This window comes from Cryptotermes secundus, unplaced genomic scaffold, assembly GCF_002891405.2.
Source record: "Cryptotermes secundus unplaced genomic scaffold, Csec_1.0 scaffold152, whole genome shotgun sequence".
NCBI classification, from domain to species: domain Eukaryota; kingdom Metazoa; phylum Arthropoda; class Insecta; order Blattodea; family Kalotermitidae; genus Cryptotermes; species Cryptotermes secundus.
This window is the reverse complement of record NW_019720705.1, coordinates 2,475,040-2,490,876: the sequence shown is the minus strand read 5'-3', so window position 1 is coordinate 2,490,876 and position 15,837 is coordinate 2,475,040. Positions and strand designations below refer to the sequence as shown.

General features: G+C 40.2%; 1 long non-coding RNA gene across 1 annotated transcript in view; it reads right to left on the bottom strand.

Annotated features, from left to right (window-relative positions):
- Positions 1-15,837, bottom strand: part of LOC111871486 — a 362,143-nt gene that overhangs the window by 186,181 nt on the left and 160,125 nt on the right. The window contains exon 2 of the long non-coding RNA XR_002844029.2: positions 15,341-15,445. This is a non-coding gene — a long non-coding RNA (uncharacterized LOC111871486). The remainder of the gene's footprint in view (positions 1-15,340; positions 15,446-15,837) is intronic.

Below are 15,837 nucleotides of genomic sequence, written 5' to 3'. Positions count from 1 at the left end.
ACTTATGAAAACCTGAAGTCCTATGCGTAGATGAAAGGATAATATTAAAATGGAACTTAAAAGAAATTGCATATGTGGTTTCCGACTGGATTTGCCTGGCTTGGACGCAGGATCTTGCGTTATGGTAATGAAATCTCGGGTTCCACAAAATCATAGAAATATCTTCACTACTTGAGCATCTGTCACGGAGCACGTGGTAGCGTAGTTGGTTGAGGCACTATGCTACAAACCGGAAGGTCGCGGGTTCAAGTTCCGATGAGGTCATTGAATTTTTTCAATTGATCTAATCCTTCCAACCGCACTATGGCACTGTGGTCGACTCAGCCTCTAACAGAAATGAGTACCAGGAATATTCTTGGGGGGTAAAGGGCGGACGAAATGTGGTGTTGGAGAAGGATGGAGAAGATTAGTTGGACCGATTATGTGAGAAATTAAGACGTGTTAATTAGGGTCAGTGAGCAGAGGAATATCCTACACGAAATAAGAAAACGGAAGGCTAATTGGATTGGTCATGTTTTACGCATAAACTGCCTTCTAAAAGAAGTTATCGAAGGAAAGATAGAGGGGCGATAGAAGTGACAAGAAGACGAGGAACAAGACGTAAGAAGATGCTGGATGACCTTGGGGACAGAAGAGGATACTGTCATTTGAAGGAGAAAGTTCTAGATCGCATTAAATGGAGGAATTGTTTTGGAAGAGACTGTGAACCTGTCGTCTTGACAGATTACTGATGATGATGATGATGATGATGATGATGATGATGATGATGATGATGAAAGGGCGGACGGCGCGTAGGGCTGACAACCTTGCCGCCATCTATGAGCCAATTGTCTAGAAAATGTAGGAACCTCAACATCTCACAACCCTATGGGCCTCCACGGCCTGTTACAGGGATAGCTTTACTTTTTACTTTTCACTTTAGTTGAGCATCTGTCGGTTTCTCGAGACGGACTTGGCTATATACAGTTGCTGTGTCAATCAATTAGTTAAATTACATTCCGATTTTGGTTGTTTTTCAAACATTTCACATCATTGCAGATCCCCCCCCACCGACAACGCGCACTGCATGATGGCACATTGTTACTATTATAAAATACAGGACACACAAAATAAGACTGTTTCTTGTCCGGCATGTGTAGAGCAGGCCTGTCTTTGCAGCTCTCCTGTCGGTTATACCCCAAGGCGTGTTATGATGTTGAAGAGGATACATTTCAGGTCGTAGCCGAATATTCTACTCCGAAAAGAAAACTAATGACCATTATAAGATTGTACGCAACAGGGCCTTTGTATATGGAACCTCCCCCCCCTGCTCTTTAGGGTCTTAAACCGATACAGCTAATGCTCTTTTATATACCTCTCACAATACATCTTACATAAACATCACACAATGAAGAGCTCAGAGAAAATAAGCGAAAAATTTTTCCTGACCACAAAATGGCACCCGTCTGAAGGCAACGGTTTTTTAAGGTCCTTATGAAACGTTTTGTGTATGTATTACACATCAAACAGTAACAATAGATGAGTTCGTATATGATGTACAAATTTCTTGATATGGAGGCGGAAGGTTAGAGTGGCTGCATGTGGATTTAATTTTATATCGAATTACCCATGATATAAAAGGTGAAATATAATCTTTTGTTCATGCAGTGAATACGGCCTTTCTCTGTGTGTCTTCCTGGAACAGGAGCCGTTATTGAGAAGGTAATTAACCATCACGTGGTCAGTAAACGCCCCCGACTTTTATTTATCCCTACCTTTTTCAAAATTCCACGCCAATTGGCCCTGTCCCCAACATAATCTATTTCTTCACAGTAAATTTTATGGGGGTCTATTGTCCTCTCATCCGGGGCGATGGCATAGCTCTGTCGGTATAGCGACTGGCTAGGGGTTCGACGGTTGGAGTTCGATTCCCAGCAGAAGTACTACGTGTACAGCCTTAAAACCTCTTTTGGGGTCCACCCAACCTCGTATCCAATCGATACCGTGGGCTCTTTCCCTGGGGGTATAGCGGCCTGGGTGTTGACGTCAAGAAGGATGGAGCTATGAACCCACTCCCCCAAGTAACTTCATGGCATAGTGCTTAATTAATTAGGCATAGGGATAACTTTTATTTTCCTCTCATCTACTCCTGTGCCTCCATAATGATCACTTCTATTCAGGGTTCCAGCCGAAAATTTTGTAGGGATTTCTCACCTCCTGCATGCCTGCTACAAGCACAGTGAATCTTATATATATTTAATTTTTTTATTGCTTACTGTTAGGAATTTTCGATGTAATTATGCCACTTACAGAACCAGTCAGTTACAAAATCGGAACATTTTTACAGTCCTTAATCAGCATAGCTGTACTTTGTTTCTAGAATCTTCAATAACTATTTTATCCCTCCTTGCAAGTGCGTTGTCACTAAAGGAGAGATGCTATTTGTTGACTTAGGCATATTGGTACTTTTCGTTTTATTGCTAGTGGGGTGGGACTAAGTCCCTTGTACTGCGGCCACTTCTGACCTATTGTACCAGCCCCAGATGATAGGTGAGGGTGATTGTGGAGCAATTGGTGGAATCAAGATTGGCAGGGGAAACCGAAGTAGTCGGAGAAACCGTGCCCCAGCGCCACTTTGTCCACCACAAATCCCACTTAACCAGACCCGGGATCGAACCCGAGCCGCCGCGGTGGGAAGCCAGCGACCAACCGCTTCAGTTATGGCGCGGCCCGTATTGGTACTTAGTGAACCCTTTAAGAGTATCTTGTTCTAAGACTTACGTCTGATGAAGAGTTTCTATTAAAGCTCAGATTTTTTTCATTGGCGCTACAGCCCTCATTTGGGCCTAGGTATACCTCCATGAAACTCCCTGTTCACGTCGGTTTTACTAGATCTTAGATATACGGTAGGACTCCTTGGGCGGGTGATCAGCATTATAGCTCAGATATGTGCATTTATTAAGACTGAACAAGTGTTTTGATACAAAAAAATTCTTTTCTACATCCATAAAACATAACAATAATATAAAGGTGCATTCTATGGCGTATAAATATTCTCCAGATGTGATTTTGCTGTGTTATACCAGATTTTGGAAGAAATCTTTCAGTTAGATGAGAGCAACAGCTCAAACTGTTACATTTTTTTAATGGTAGTTAACGTGGCCGGAATGAATTTTGGACGGGACAGTCCTGACTTATGCATTTCATAGATTTCCTTAGTCGCTCCGGAATAATGCCGGGATAATATCATGAATTAGGCCAGGGGGGTTCCCAGTTCTTTCACTTTCACTGAACGTGATTTTCTCCAACTCCTTTCGCCGAATCTAACATATTTTAAGATATCTTCCGCCACTGCCCTGAGAGAAACTGCCCTCTACGTACTTCTAACATTCCAAGTACCAAATCTCATATTCATTTTCTTTCTCTTAAGTCGTTTATCCACAAAATTCGTCAGGTCCGAGGCTTTTTGAGAATTTTCGTGATGATATTTTTTAAGGTGAGGAGCTTTTAGCCCTACGCCAAACCCCCAAGCCAGAGGACCACCCTTTGTCGGCTGTCCGCGATTGCTTATTCAATATATGTATTCGCAGCTACCCTCCATACCTTGATATCGTACCATCCTGTGGTGACAAGGGATCCACAATAATAAAATATATCTTAGAGATATTGGATGGATTGAACTGGCTCATGATAGGATTCAGTGGAAGGATATTGTGAACGCTGTAATGAACTTTCGAGTTCCATAAAATACTGGGAAGTTCTTGAGTAGCTGCCGAATTGGCGGCTTCTCAACAAGGGCTCAGCTCCATGAATGAGTGAGTGAGCGAACGCCTTTCGTCGAAGTAAAAAGCATGTGAATTTGTTGCAGCTTCATAAAATTGTGCGCTGTTTAGCCATAATGACCAACAGTCCCTTGGAGACATCTCCCGAAACGTCTTCTAATGACAAACATTTAGATGTGATGTAATGTTCCAACCGCTGCCAGAGCCCTAAGAAAAATATCAAGAATAAAATTTATACACCTTGTAGGGCTGGTTAGAGACCCGTGGGTACGCAGGATAGCCTAAACAGAGGCAAGAGGAGCTCTGAATATGCGCTAGAGACTTACCTCCCGCATACTGGACAAGGAAAACAGCAGCCATTGTGAAAGAGAGCAAGGGGTGGGCGAAACGTTCCATCACTGTCTACTTCCGTCTTTTGAAATGTACCAGCATATCTCTCTTATCTGCCTCCACATTCGCTCATTATTCAGCTCGGGCGCCTGGTGACCCTCCACGGGAATACATAAGCGAATACCAGTTATGTTTATTATTTCTGGGTGGCATATGAAGTTACAAATATTTTTCTTTATGTTCTTTGCATACAAAATATTTTTAAAGTCAGAAGAAGGTATGTGAGGATTTTTGTCCTCTGCACAACAGTTGTGTTCAGATATGTGGAACAGAATTATATTTCTAAATCTTCTTCAAAAAATTGCAAAAAAAAAAAAAAATCGGGAGTCCCGTGGCACTGTAGAAATTTTATTAATTTTAATAATAAGGAACTTCATTTATTTCAGTTTTCTCAGACAAAGTGTGCGGTATCACAGCAATAAGTTTTTATAATTTTATGACGGCGATTATTCACATTATAGTATTCTAAAATATGACGTCGTGTAGGCTTGTAAGGCGGATACCGACTTCTCAAAGGAACAAGCGGCCTTTGTATGTATTTACACAGTTCAACACTGAAGCTGGAAGCAGTAATTTTCGTCGAAATGTCGGTATCTGCCTACAGTGTAATAACCCAGAATTCCTTAGTTCGAACAGTCATACAACTAAATAAATAAATGTTTTTTCTTTGACGCTACAGCCCCAATTTGAGCCTTGGCCCACCTCCATGAAAGTCTCCGTTTCACTTAGGTTTACTAGATCTTAGACATTTGATAGGACTCCTAGGGCGGGTGATCAGCTCGTCGCAAGGCCTCTACCTGTACACAAACAATAAAACGTGCGCTAGCGCACACAAACAAACAAACACTGAACATCCGTGCCCACGATCCCGGCTTCCGAGCGAGGAAAGACAGTACATGCCTTAGACCGCTGGGCTACCGTGACCGGCCATGCTTATTTACGTGTGTTTAAATATCGATATTTTAAAGAAAATGGAAATTTACTGCCTTGTACATTTCCATTTAGTAAACTCATATTGTGCCAGTCACGGTAGCCGAGCGGTCTAAGGCATGTACTGTCTTCGCTCGCTTGGAAACCGGGGTCGTGGGTTCGAATCCCACTCAGGGTATGGATGTTTAGTTTGTGTGTGTGCGTTTTCCTGCGTTTGTGTACAGGTAGAGGCCTTGCGACGAGCTGATCATCCGCCCAAGGAGTCCTACCGAATGTGTAAGATCTAGAAAAACCGAAGTGAACGGAGAAGTTCATGGAGGTAGGCCTAGGCCCACTGGGGCTCTAGTGCCAGGGGGAAATAAAACCCTCCCTACCGCCCTACTTTCACCATTTCGTTTCCGCGTTCAGCCCACTCCTGTACCGTGAAGATGATGATAGAGGAGCCCACGCGGCGCCGTAGCCCAGAGAACAGGGATCTTCACGTCTCCGCATGAGGGCTTCAAGTCTCACAGAAATACCTAGACTACCGTATAGTCCGTCAGGATTTCACAGAGGTTCTTCAGGCCCCAAGATTGAGCCAAGCAAGTGACATGAAAGAATGCGGCAAGCTGAGCCTTCTTGATACTTGGCATACTCTTCGACCTTGAAGATTGAGGCACTACGTTACACAGAAACGTAAACAAACTCCCGAGTTACATGACGTCACATCACAGAACGTATAAATCGTCTTATTTAGGCATATGTTTAAATCGCCTCAAATATAAGTAATCCCCTAACAAGGAATCACCGTCTGTGAGCCGATTGTCTAGATAATGCGGGACCCTCAACGTCCCACAGCCCTATGGGCCTTCACGGCCTGTTACAGGGATAGCTTTACAAGGAATTAGGAATGAGATAAAATAGTTAACCAGTATAATGAGTTCTACTTTTAAGTGAATCAGAAACTGGTAAAGAACCATAACCCAACAAAAAGAATCCAGAAGAACCCCATAAGTAGGAAAATATTGTATGAGTTATGTAGGTCCAGGATACAGGTGACAAGTAGTGGAGACCCGTAGCGATAAGACACGTCGAGGCTCCCACATCATAGACAATCGGCTCACAGATGGCGGTCAGGCAGTAATACAGAGAAATTGTAACAAAGTAAAGGGCTACAAGACGTAGTCAGATTAGTCTCAGGCAACTCATAACCTGCCCATGATAATGCATACACTTATATGCGCAGTCGCCATAACGACTGGCTACGAGCTGGATGACGTTAGAGTCCCAATAAGGTCAAGAATTTTCTCATTTTCCCTTCGTCCACACCGACTATGGGTTCAACCCAACCTCCTATCGAATGGGTACTGGGGGCTCTTTCCCTGAGGGTAAAGCGGCAGGAGCGTGAAGCTGACCACTCACCTTCAGCTAGCGCCCAGGTCAAAATAATTGTGGCTCTATAAATTCACTCCTCCATACGCCTTCATAGCGTAATGCTTAATTAGTTAAGCACGGGAACAATTTTACCTTACCTCACCTGAGTTGAATAATGTGATTATGCAAAGAACTGAGAAAGGCTGCTGAGAAAGTAGTGGTAACGTACTTCATGGTACGGTCACATTGCTGACCTGGAAGGAGTGCAGAGACGCGCGAAAACCTGTGGCAATACAGTGATGTCTTGGTTGAGATTCAAACCGGTTACCTCTTGAATACAAATTGGACTCGTTATCGAATAGGTAATTTCCTCAGCCGGAAGGTAAACTACAGAAGCCATGTTAACTAATCGGATTGAGATGGTCGTTGTGGGGATCCACTAGACACTTAATTTGGGGGGAGGGGGTGAAGGACATCCAAGTTCATAACATTCGGCAACAAGCGGATACGAACAGAAATAGACTATGCATACTGAGTTCCATACAGAACGCTATCCTGAGAATGGTAACAGTAAGATCTACCGAAACGATTGGAAGTACCTGTACTAGACTATACTGTGACATTACCCCCCCTCAAAAAAAAAAAGCTCGGAAGGAGGACAAATCTTGGAAGAGTGCTGTCCCTATTGTTATAAACAATGTTTCCAACGGTGTGCAGTGCACGTTTATTAAGTCCAGATAATTTGTGACCTGTTTACGAATGGAATTCCCGCCATGCTAAAAATAAATTAGATGAAACAAGAGAAATTTATGTTTCAGCAGAATTCAACCTTGTTTACATAAAATTTTCCGTTAACTACTTATTTCTTCATTCATTCACATTTGCTTTCGCTATTAACACAACATTTTTTGGCCCCAAACGGTCATCCTCATGTGTACAATTATGCCAGTCCTGCTAATGGGACACCTGAGGATGACCGTTTGGGGCCGAAACACGTTGTGTTAGCAGGGAAAGCAAATGTGAATTAATGTAGAAATAAGTAGTTAACGGAAAATTTTATGTAAACAAGGTTGAATATAGTAATGAAACATGATGCTTAAAAACAATATTTCAGGAGAATAGTAATACACAATATCAATTTTCAACAAAGTCTGTAAAATCGTTTATGGGATACTTGGAAAATTCTATTGCGTTCAGTCAACCTGTCTGAAAATCGAACTTACGGTCTGATTTAAGTGCTAGAGCTGTGACGTCATACTGCATCAAAATGTGTTTGTTGCAAATCGATTAATACAGGCGTACTACGAACAAGAAAAATTCAAGTGTTATGTAAAATATTCTCCGCTACAGATCAAAATGGTTGAACATCGGAACTTCTGAACATTTTTTATGAGAGTACATCACATGAAACGCGAAAAATACTGTGAAAGTCTTTATGGGATTACTTACTTATGTAGCCGAGCCCTTTTTGAGGAAAAACCAAATCTTCAGCTATTCAAGAATTTCCAGCATTTTATGGAACCGAATGTTCTTTACCGTGATCACAAGAGTCCTCCACTGGTCCCTATCTTGAACCAGATCAGTCCAATCCATACCATCCCATCCTATCTCTCTAAGATCCATTTTAATATTAACCACCCACCTATGCCTGGTCTTCCCAATGGTCTCTTTCCAGCGTTTATGGGATACTTGTAAAAATCCATTTGTAACATCACCTAAAATAGGTTTATTTTTATCGACAAATGGTACTTGTATAACCAAAATCAGAATTACCGACTAAAGGCACCACTAAGCAAAGCTCTTTCATACAGAGTATCATCAGAGTCTGAAAAACATCTCAATGGCATACATGCAAAATTCATTTGTAGATTTATGCATAAAAGAAAAAGATAAAGCTATCCCTGTATTAGGACTTGGAGGCCCATAAGTTCGTGGGACGTTGTGGCTCTTAAAATTTCTAGACAATCGGCACACAGATGACGATGAGGTTGCCAGGCTTAAGCGCCGGCCGCCCTTACCCCCGGGAAAATTGCTGATATTCATTTCTGTTAGACGCTGAGTCGACTCCAGGACCATATTGCGACTGGAAAGAATAGATCATTTGTAAGACCCAATGACCTCGGCTTTATTACAAAGTAATATGGCTGAAACTCAAAATTGCCTGGCAATGTTTGTTTGAAATTCGTCCACGTCAAATTTTAAGAATACCTGTTCAGTAATTTACTCACTGATACAGGTCACAGGCGGGCGGATGTGCCCATGAACATATCACCGCGTATGTTTCTTTCATTTTCCTTAAAGAATTTCCAGTAATTCATTGATCCCTGTACTTTTTCAACAATAAATTACAATACCAAAAATTATTTAGAGTTGAATGGAACTGAGAGTTCAACAAAGTTCAATACCGCTAATATACTCTTTAAATTAAGTATAACTTACGTAATAACACCTAGTGCACCTAGATTTTTAAATAAATTATAATAAAACCCAAAGGTTTCAGCCGTAAAAGGGTGTCACTTTGCTGCATTAACTGAGTAGAGTCTTCCCCAACTAAAAGCAACGAAACGAAATAATACAATGACTATATTTTGATGCCGCAGTTAAGAGAAACGGATACAGGTGTATACATCTACAAAGCTTAACAATAGATACATTAGTGCAGCTATTTCAATATGCCAGCATGCTTAGTCTCTTTTCGTAAATTGCTTGCACTTTGATATATTCCAGAATTATATATCACGGGATAAGATTTACACAGGACGGTTACACGTGACAACACCATAAGTATACATACATTGGCGTCACTTACACCCCGGAACTGCGGCTCTTTAAACAACCGTCATAATACAGCTTCATCGGAAGCAACATGTCCCCTCTTTAGCTTCCATTACTAACTCAAAATTGTTATAAAATATACTAGTAACTAAATTACATATTACTTTTGCATAACTTCCGCTGTTGGCTGTTTTATCAGCGTGGACTCTATGTACAACCCCAGCAATAAGAGCGCAGTTATGAAACCCATTACCACCTAGACACCTGTCGAATATCATGCCTTTCTCCTATGATGTGTTATGTGTTTTCGGATTTAATGCTGACTACAGCCTCATTTTTAACAGTGGCTGGTAACAACTTAATACGCAGTGGATTTTATTCAGCGCACTATGTAAGGTCAGGTATCACGGGTATTACAGGTATGCTAATCAAACAGAAGTGAGAGAAAATGAAGTTCTATAATTTAATTGCAACAAGTCATTGTTATATGTTTCAGTGAGAAAACTGCACAATGACGAGCTTCATAACTTGTACACTTCTCCCAGTATAATTAGAATGATGAACTCAAGGAAGATCAGGTGGGCAGAGTATGTAGCACGAATGGGGGAGACGAGGAATGCATATAGGATATTGGTAGGAAAGCCAGAAGGAAAGAGACCACTTGGAAGACAAAGGCGTAGGTGTGTGAACAAAATTAGAATGGATCTTAGAGAAATAGGATGGGATGATATGGATTGGATAGATCTGGCTCAGGATAGGGACTAGTGGAGGGATCTTGTGAACACGGTAATGAACCTTCGGGTTCCATAAAATACTGGGGAATTCTTGAGTAGCTGTAGAATTGGCGGCTCCTCAAGAAGGACTGAGCTCCATGAGTATGTACATATTTCAGTAATTCAGAAAGACATGAAACTCCCAAGGTGCCTGTCGTACCTCCCTTCTATAGCAGCCCAGTGGCGGAGATTAAATTATCCAACAGAACATAAATTGGAGAATGATATCACCGTACATCCTGATACGCTTCAATCGTTCCTGCGTATGCTTCGGAGATCGGTTATTCAGAAGTCTTCCTTAACATTTTGTTGTTCTGGAAAATATGGCCCTTCGGCCAGGTCCTGGGTCATGAGCTTCCGAATACGAAGCAGGAACCGACTTTAAGCCCACATACCCAGCATATACTTAACTCTCAAGGAATTAAACTGGCATATATCACAGACATTTTCCGTCTCCTCGTTTCTGGTTCAAACCCCGGAAATTTCCGAAGCCGAATCTGCCTCCGTCATTCAGTGAAAGTAAGAAATCTGTCATGTCGGCTAAGTTAGATGAAGCTCTACCTCCAAGCGATCTAAATGCTATGTTTTGATAAAAAGCGGAGAGATCGACAATGCTCAACTTATGAGTTAATTTAATACAACACTTTCGCCACAAAACTTTAGAATTACACCGAGGATCTTGTTTAATAATATCACATGTGAGTGCAATGGTTTATACAAGGAACTGGGCACAAATGTAGGTAAGTTTGCATGTATGTAAGATTGCAAGCAGTTCGTGAGCTTATTGATTTTCTGGGCTATCTCCATTGTCTCGTAACGCTGAACAATACCACGTATAGTTCGGAAACTGGATTTGTTTCCGTCCGGTGATCGAGAGCAGCTCTGTCTAACGGAACCACCCTTTCAGCTGAGGATTGAAACGGATCCAGTTTCCGAAACTTTTTGTCTATAAGTTACGGGATGTTAGATAAAATTCAAAAACACATTTGTCCCGAGTGTTATACAGCATCGTAAGAATCCTTTGGAACTAAATTTGTGGTATATCTTACAAACTCAGCTACTACTGAATTAAAAAAAACATGGCATGGAAAGTAGAATGTACGAGTAAGATTAATTTATTTTACAATGTGACGCCGTTCATTTTGGTAGATGGGTACAAACACTTCGGAAGAAATTATTTCTCAATCTACACGGCCTTATATCCCTGTAAATAGCAGTGTTAATAGGCATAATTTTAGAAAAAGTTTCCTTTTGATATGAAGGTAACGCGAAATTGTTTGCATCACATACGGACATCAGGTCTCTTACTTTTTTGATACGTGTGATGAACGTTGGGATTAGGTGGCTAGCATCTCCTCTCGTATTCGGGAAGTCATGGACTCTATTCTCTGCCCGTAAGCCTGTTACTTTTTACTAATAATTCGTTATTTTCTTTATCTCTACAAGAAAGCGCTGTGATTGCAGTTACGATGAAATATTCCATGGGCTCTTCATTACACGTGATTCATACATTATCAGACTCAAATGCCGTCCCGCTGGACTCCGTATGGCTTCAACTGCAAAGTTAGATGAAATAAAAAACCGATACTTCAAGTAAAGAACTAAAGTTATTGCTTTTAATTTAATGACATTAATACTGTGGTGGAAAAATCCACTGCTATACAGAGGCTCGCTAAGAGTGCGTTTCATAGCTTGGAATGAGCAAAGCGTTGCACCGAGATCGACACACGTTTCGTGGTAACGGATGAAACAAAAAATAACAAAGGAACTCTAAGACATGGTGAACGCTATTCGGTCCGCATGGAAGTTAGTTCAGTCCAGGAGATTTCAGTCGCGAAAAATTCTTCGTACGGCATACAGCAGTAAGAGATTAGTCGGCTCCGTAGAGATTTATCAGAAGGAGTTAATTGTGTGAGCTGAACTGTTATAATTGACTATAATTGTAAGAAAGAGACAATAAACCCAATCATCTAATCCGGAACACATTATTATTAGTCACGCCAACCTCCGACACGTGACAACATAATATAATATAATTAAACATCTTTTTTCGAATCAGAAAAATATCTATCCTGGTTTACGTCATTTGCGATACGTCTCCATGAGGATACTCCATGAACATTTTTCAGTATCATGCATTAGAATGCAGAGAAAATTATGCCTACATGTGTACAGCTATAATGTATTCCCTTAATAATAAAAGACTGAACTCTATCTAAATCGATTTATTCATCAACACCGAATATCCCCAAACCCAGAAGTGCTACAGAATGAAAATACACGGTGCACAGAACACAAATCATAAAATGTTGTCCCTTCCCTGTTAAGAACGAGATATATCGCTATCAAATCTATTATTCTTTTTATTTGTCTCTCTTCAGTAAGTCAAATCATTCAGAAGCCTTAGCTTGATGTTTCAGGTCACTTTTTTACAGTTTCAAAACATTATAAACATATTTTCTTGAAGTTGTACGAGTAAAACGATTTATTAAATAAAATTTGGACCAAAATAAATCTGTCAAGTGAATCCTTCTTAATATTCCATAATTATACAAAGCTTCTAACAAGATTTTAGAACTGTATATGTTTTGTCCCTTTTTTAATATCAGAAGTATAGTATTTTAGAACCCCATCCACACGACAACCAGTTCTTTACAAAATGCATCCATAAAGATTTTTTTCTTTTTTTTCATCCCCTACACGCTTATAAGTCCCCACACGTTTTTCATAGGCTTCATTTCTTATTCCAGTTACAAACACACGCCAGTCGTTCTAGTGCCTCAAAGCAGTAACCAGTCTCTGGTTAAGAGAGATCTTTTGTTACACCCTGTATGATGCACAATAGCTCGTCACAAGGTAGCTAAGGTACAGACTCCTCACCCTCTCGCCGTATATTCTTGCACTAGAGCAATTCAATATAGAGCACAACGTTAGAAGAATAAAAAATGAATGAGAATAAAACGGATATATATATATATATATACAGAGAGAGAGAGAGTATTGAATAATTCCTTGAAATATAAAAGGGTACCTAGTGAGCGTCGCGTCCACCATGTCATGTATATATCGTGGACTCGTTTCTCATTCTTTATAACCTGTCCCTCCCTCTTTCACTTTTCCTCGACCCTATTGCCCTTCAAATCCAAACTTTTGATTCGACTCGGGGCACGAGCCCGTGGCTACATACAAAACTCGTTTTGGAAAGGGGAGGATGTGAATCCCCCTTCACCCAATACCTATATTCCATTCCACCATCAATAGTGTCTTACACCATGTAACCTCTACTTGTTTTTATACGAAACCTACTTTTTTCACTACCACTGTCATCTTGAATATAACACCGCATAACATTTTCAATGCCTCTACGTAATATTACCTTATGAAAAACAGGGTTGTCCAGTCCCCGTCCAGTTTACATAATATTATATGCTGACAAAGTAAGTGAACTGCAAAGTTTGCCTTTGAAGATGCCGCCATGATTAGTAGGGCAGGATAAGGGTAAATGTTCCAGTTTTGGTCAGGTTTATTACGAGATAAAGTATTTCATGTACTTAAGGGCTTTTATCACACGATTATTATGCTACAGCACGTTACTGAGTGCAGTGAAACTTCCGCAATCTAAACCCAGGTTCATCCGAATTGAATCATAGCACCACAAACAAGGTACTTTAAAAAATTACAAATTTAATGTAAGTATATGATATAACTCTGTCCTAAGTGCAAACTATATTTATAGGTCTTTCGTTTTGTTCTTCTTTATACACTACATGTTTCGGCCCCGAACGGCCATCATCAGGTGTATACACTATCTGTTATACTGCACGTAGTAAAGATAGCAGCGTGACGCACACAAGGAGACTACACAGAATAACACATATACAGTACTAGAAACAAGAAGACGGTGCTGCAGCACTACAGACATAGGGCGAGTTAACCCTGACATTTTTAAATTTTAAAACATAGAGAAAATTTTTCTAAAGGATTTAAAATTAGAACCGAAGATTTTATAAGTGCTAATAAGGAAGACCTATGTTTTTAAATTTTATATGTTATAAATAAGTGCAGTATAACAGATACGTGAGTGTATATACCTGATGATGGCTATTTGGGGCCGAAACATGTAGTGTATAAAGAAGAACAAAACGAAAAGCCTATAAATATAGTTTGCACTTAGGACGGAGTTATATCATATATCGTATAAAGCGCTACAGAATGCTTAAATATAATATTGTTAATGTAAGTGTTTTACTTTCTCACTGTAACGATGAATTTTTGGGAAACATGCTATCATGCGTTAATAGAACTGCCTCTCTCAGTATTGTGATATGTAAGGCGGTTACCACTTGCCTCAAGCAAGATTGATGGCTGCATTAAAAATGATAATATTTTGCAAATTTTGGTTTGTTTATAAATAAAATACACCTATAAATATTTTGAATAAATAATTGTATAATTGTATTCGAAACTCAGTTTTTTGTTTGAAATCCAGCAATCCGAACGGTTCCACAGTCCGAAGACACCAGAGCTGTAAATGGTCGAGATAATCAAGGTTCCGACTGTGTTAAGCTTGACAGGGGAAATGCAGTACTTACGTCCTGCACAAGAGATAGAAGGAAGTGCATTCAATCAAGAAGTTCATATTAGATCAGATAAAGAGTCATGGATTGAAATAATAAGAAAAATATACTTGTAATGGAGAGTGACAAGGACATTATTAATAATAATAATTCAATATAGTGTGACATGTTGACCCCTACCTCCCCAGCGGTACGTGGCGGTAACGTAACGCTCGCGTTCTTACGGTAATAGGCGAGTTCCCGCCCCGCCACTCCCCTCCGCGGTGACGTCACCGAGGGATATCGCGGTCGCTAGGCAACGCGAGTCAACAGCGGCGACGTTACGATAGTAACAGCGGTTACCTCCGCTAGCGTTACATAGCAACACAGCGCCAGGCAAAAAGGGTGCCTATTACGCGGCCGTTTTCCGTATGGTCCGATCGAGGTTACATAAGGAGCAGCGAAGGCTATTCACAGTCAGTTGTACTGAGACAGTCAGCGAGTCCTGGAGCTACCGCCGAGTTAGCCAGCAACTAGTCAGTTGTATTGTGGCATTTGGAGTGTACTTATTGTGATACTGCAGATAGCAGTAATCGTAAATCTGTAATTTGGGTGATTGTGAGTGCGAGTGTGAAATAAAATTCGCTACATCAAATACATCGAGAAGTTATTTGTCGCGATATACGCCCGATACGCTACAATATATTTATTTACGTGCAAACTTATGAGCTCAGAGGCCGTAATAAAGAGAAATAAAATAATATCTCTTGTGCGCACTGAATATTAAATTTGCATTGCTTACCTGATTATGTTGAATTGTTCACAATGTATCCTTCTCAGAATTCCTCAGACGCCTCGAGATGCTAGGCTCCAATATCGTGTATAATATTGCATCCCCGAATCCTTCCTAGAGTTACAAAAGCATTTCTTAATGACAGACAAGTAGGTACAAACCATTATGAATTCGGCAAATATCGACCACTTAAGGCCGATTATTGGTTTTCATATATCTAGTGTGTATGTCCTTGTCATGATAAGGATTATATTTATAATGTAAATTTATAAATGTTAATATCATGACAATTTTCCCATGATGTGTCTGATCATGATTCTAGGTTTTAATATGTAAAATTAGAAGAAATTAATTTTAGCGTAATTCAAGGGTATATAAATAGTTAAATTTCAGTGTAATAATAATAATAATAATAATAATAATAATTCAATTTGTGTTTATTTACGTGCAAACTTAACAGCACAGAGGACAATAACAAAGTTGGCACGAGTACATAGAAATACAGA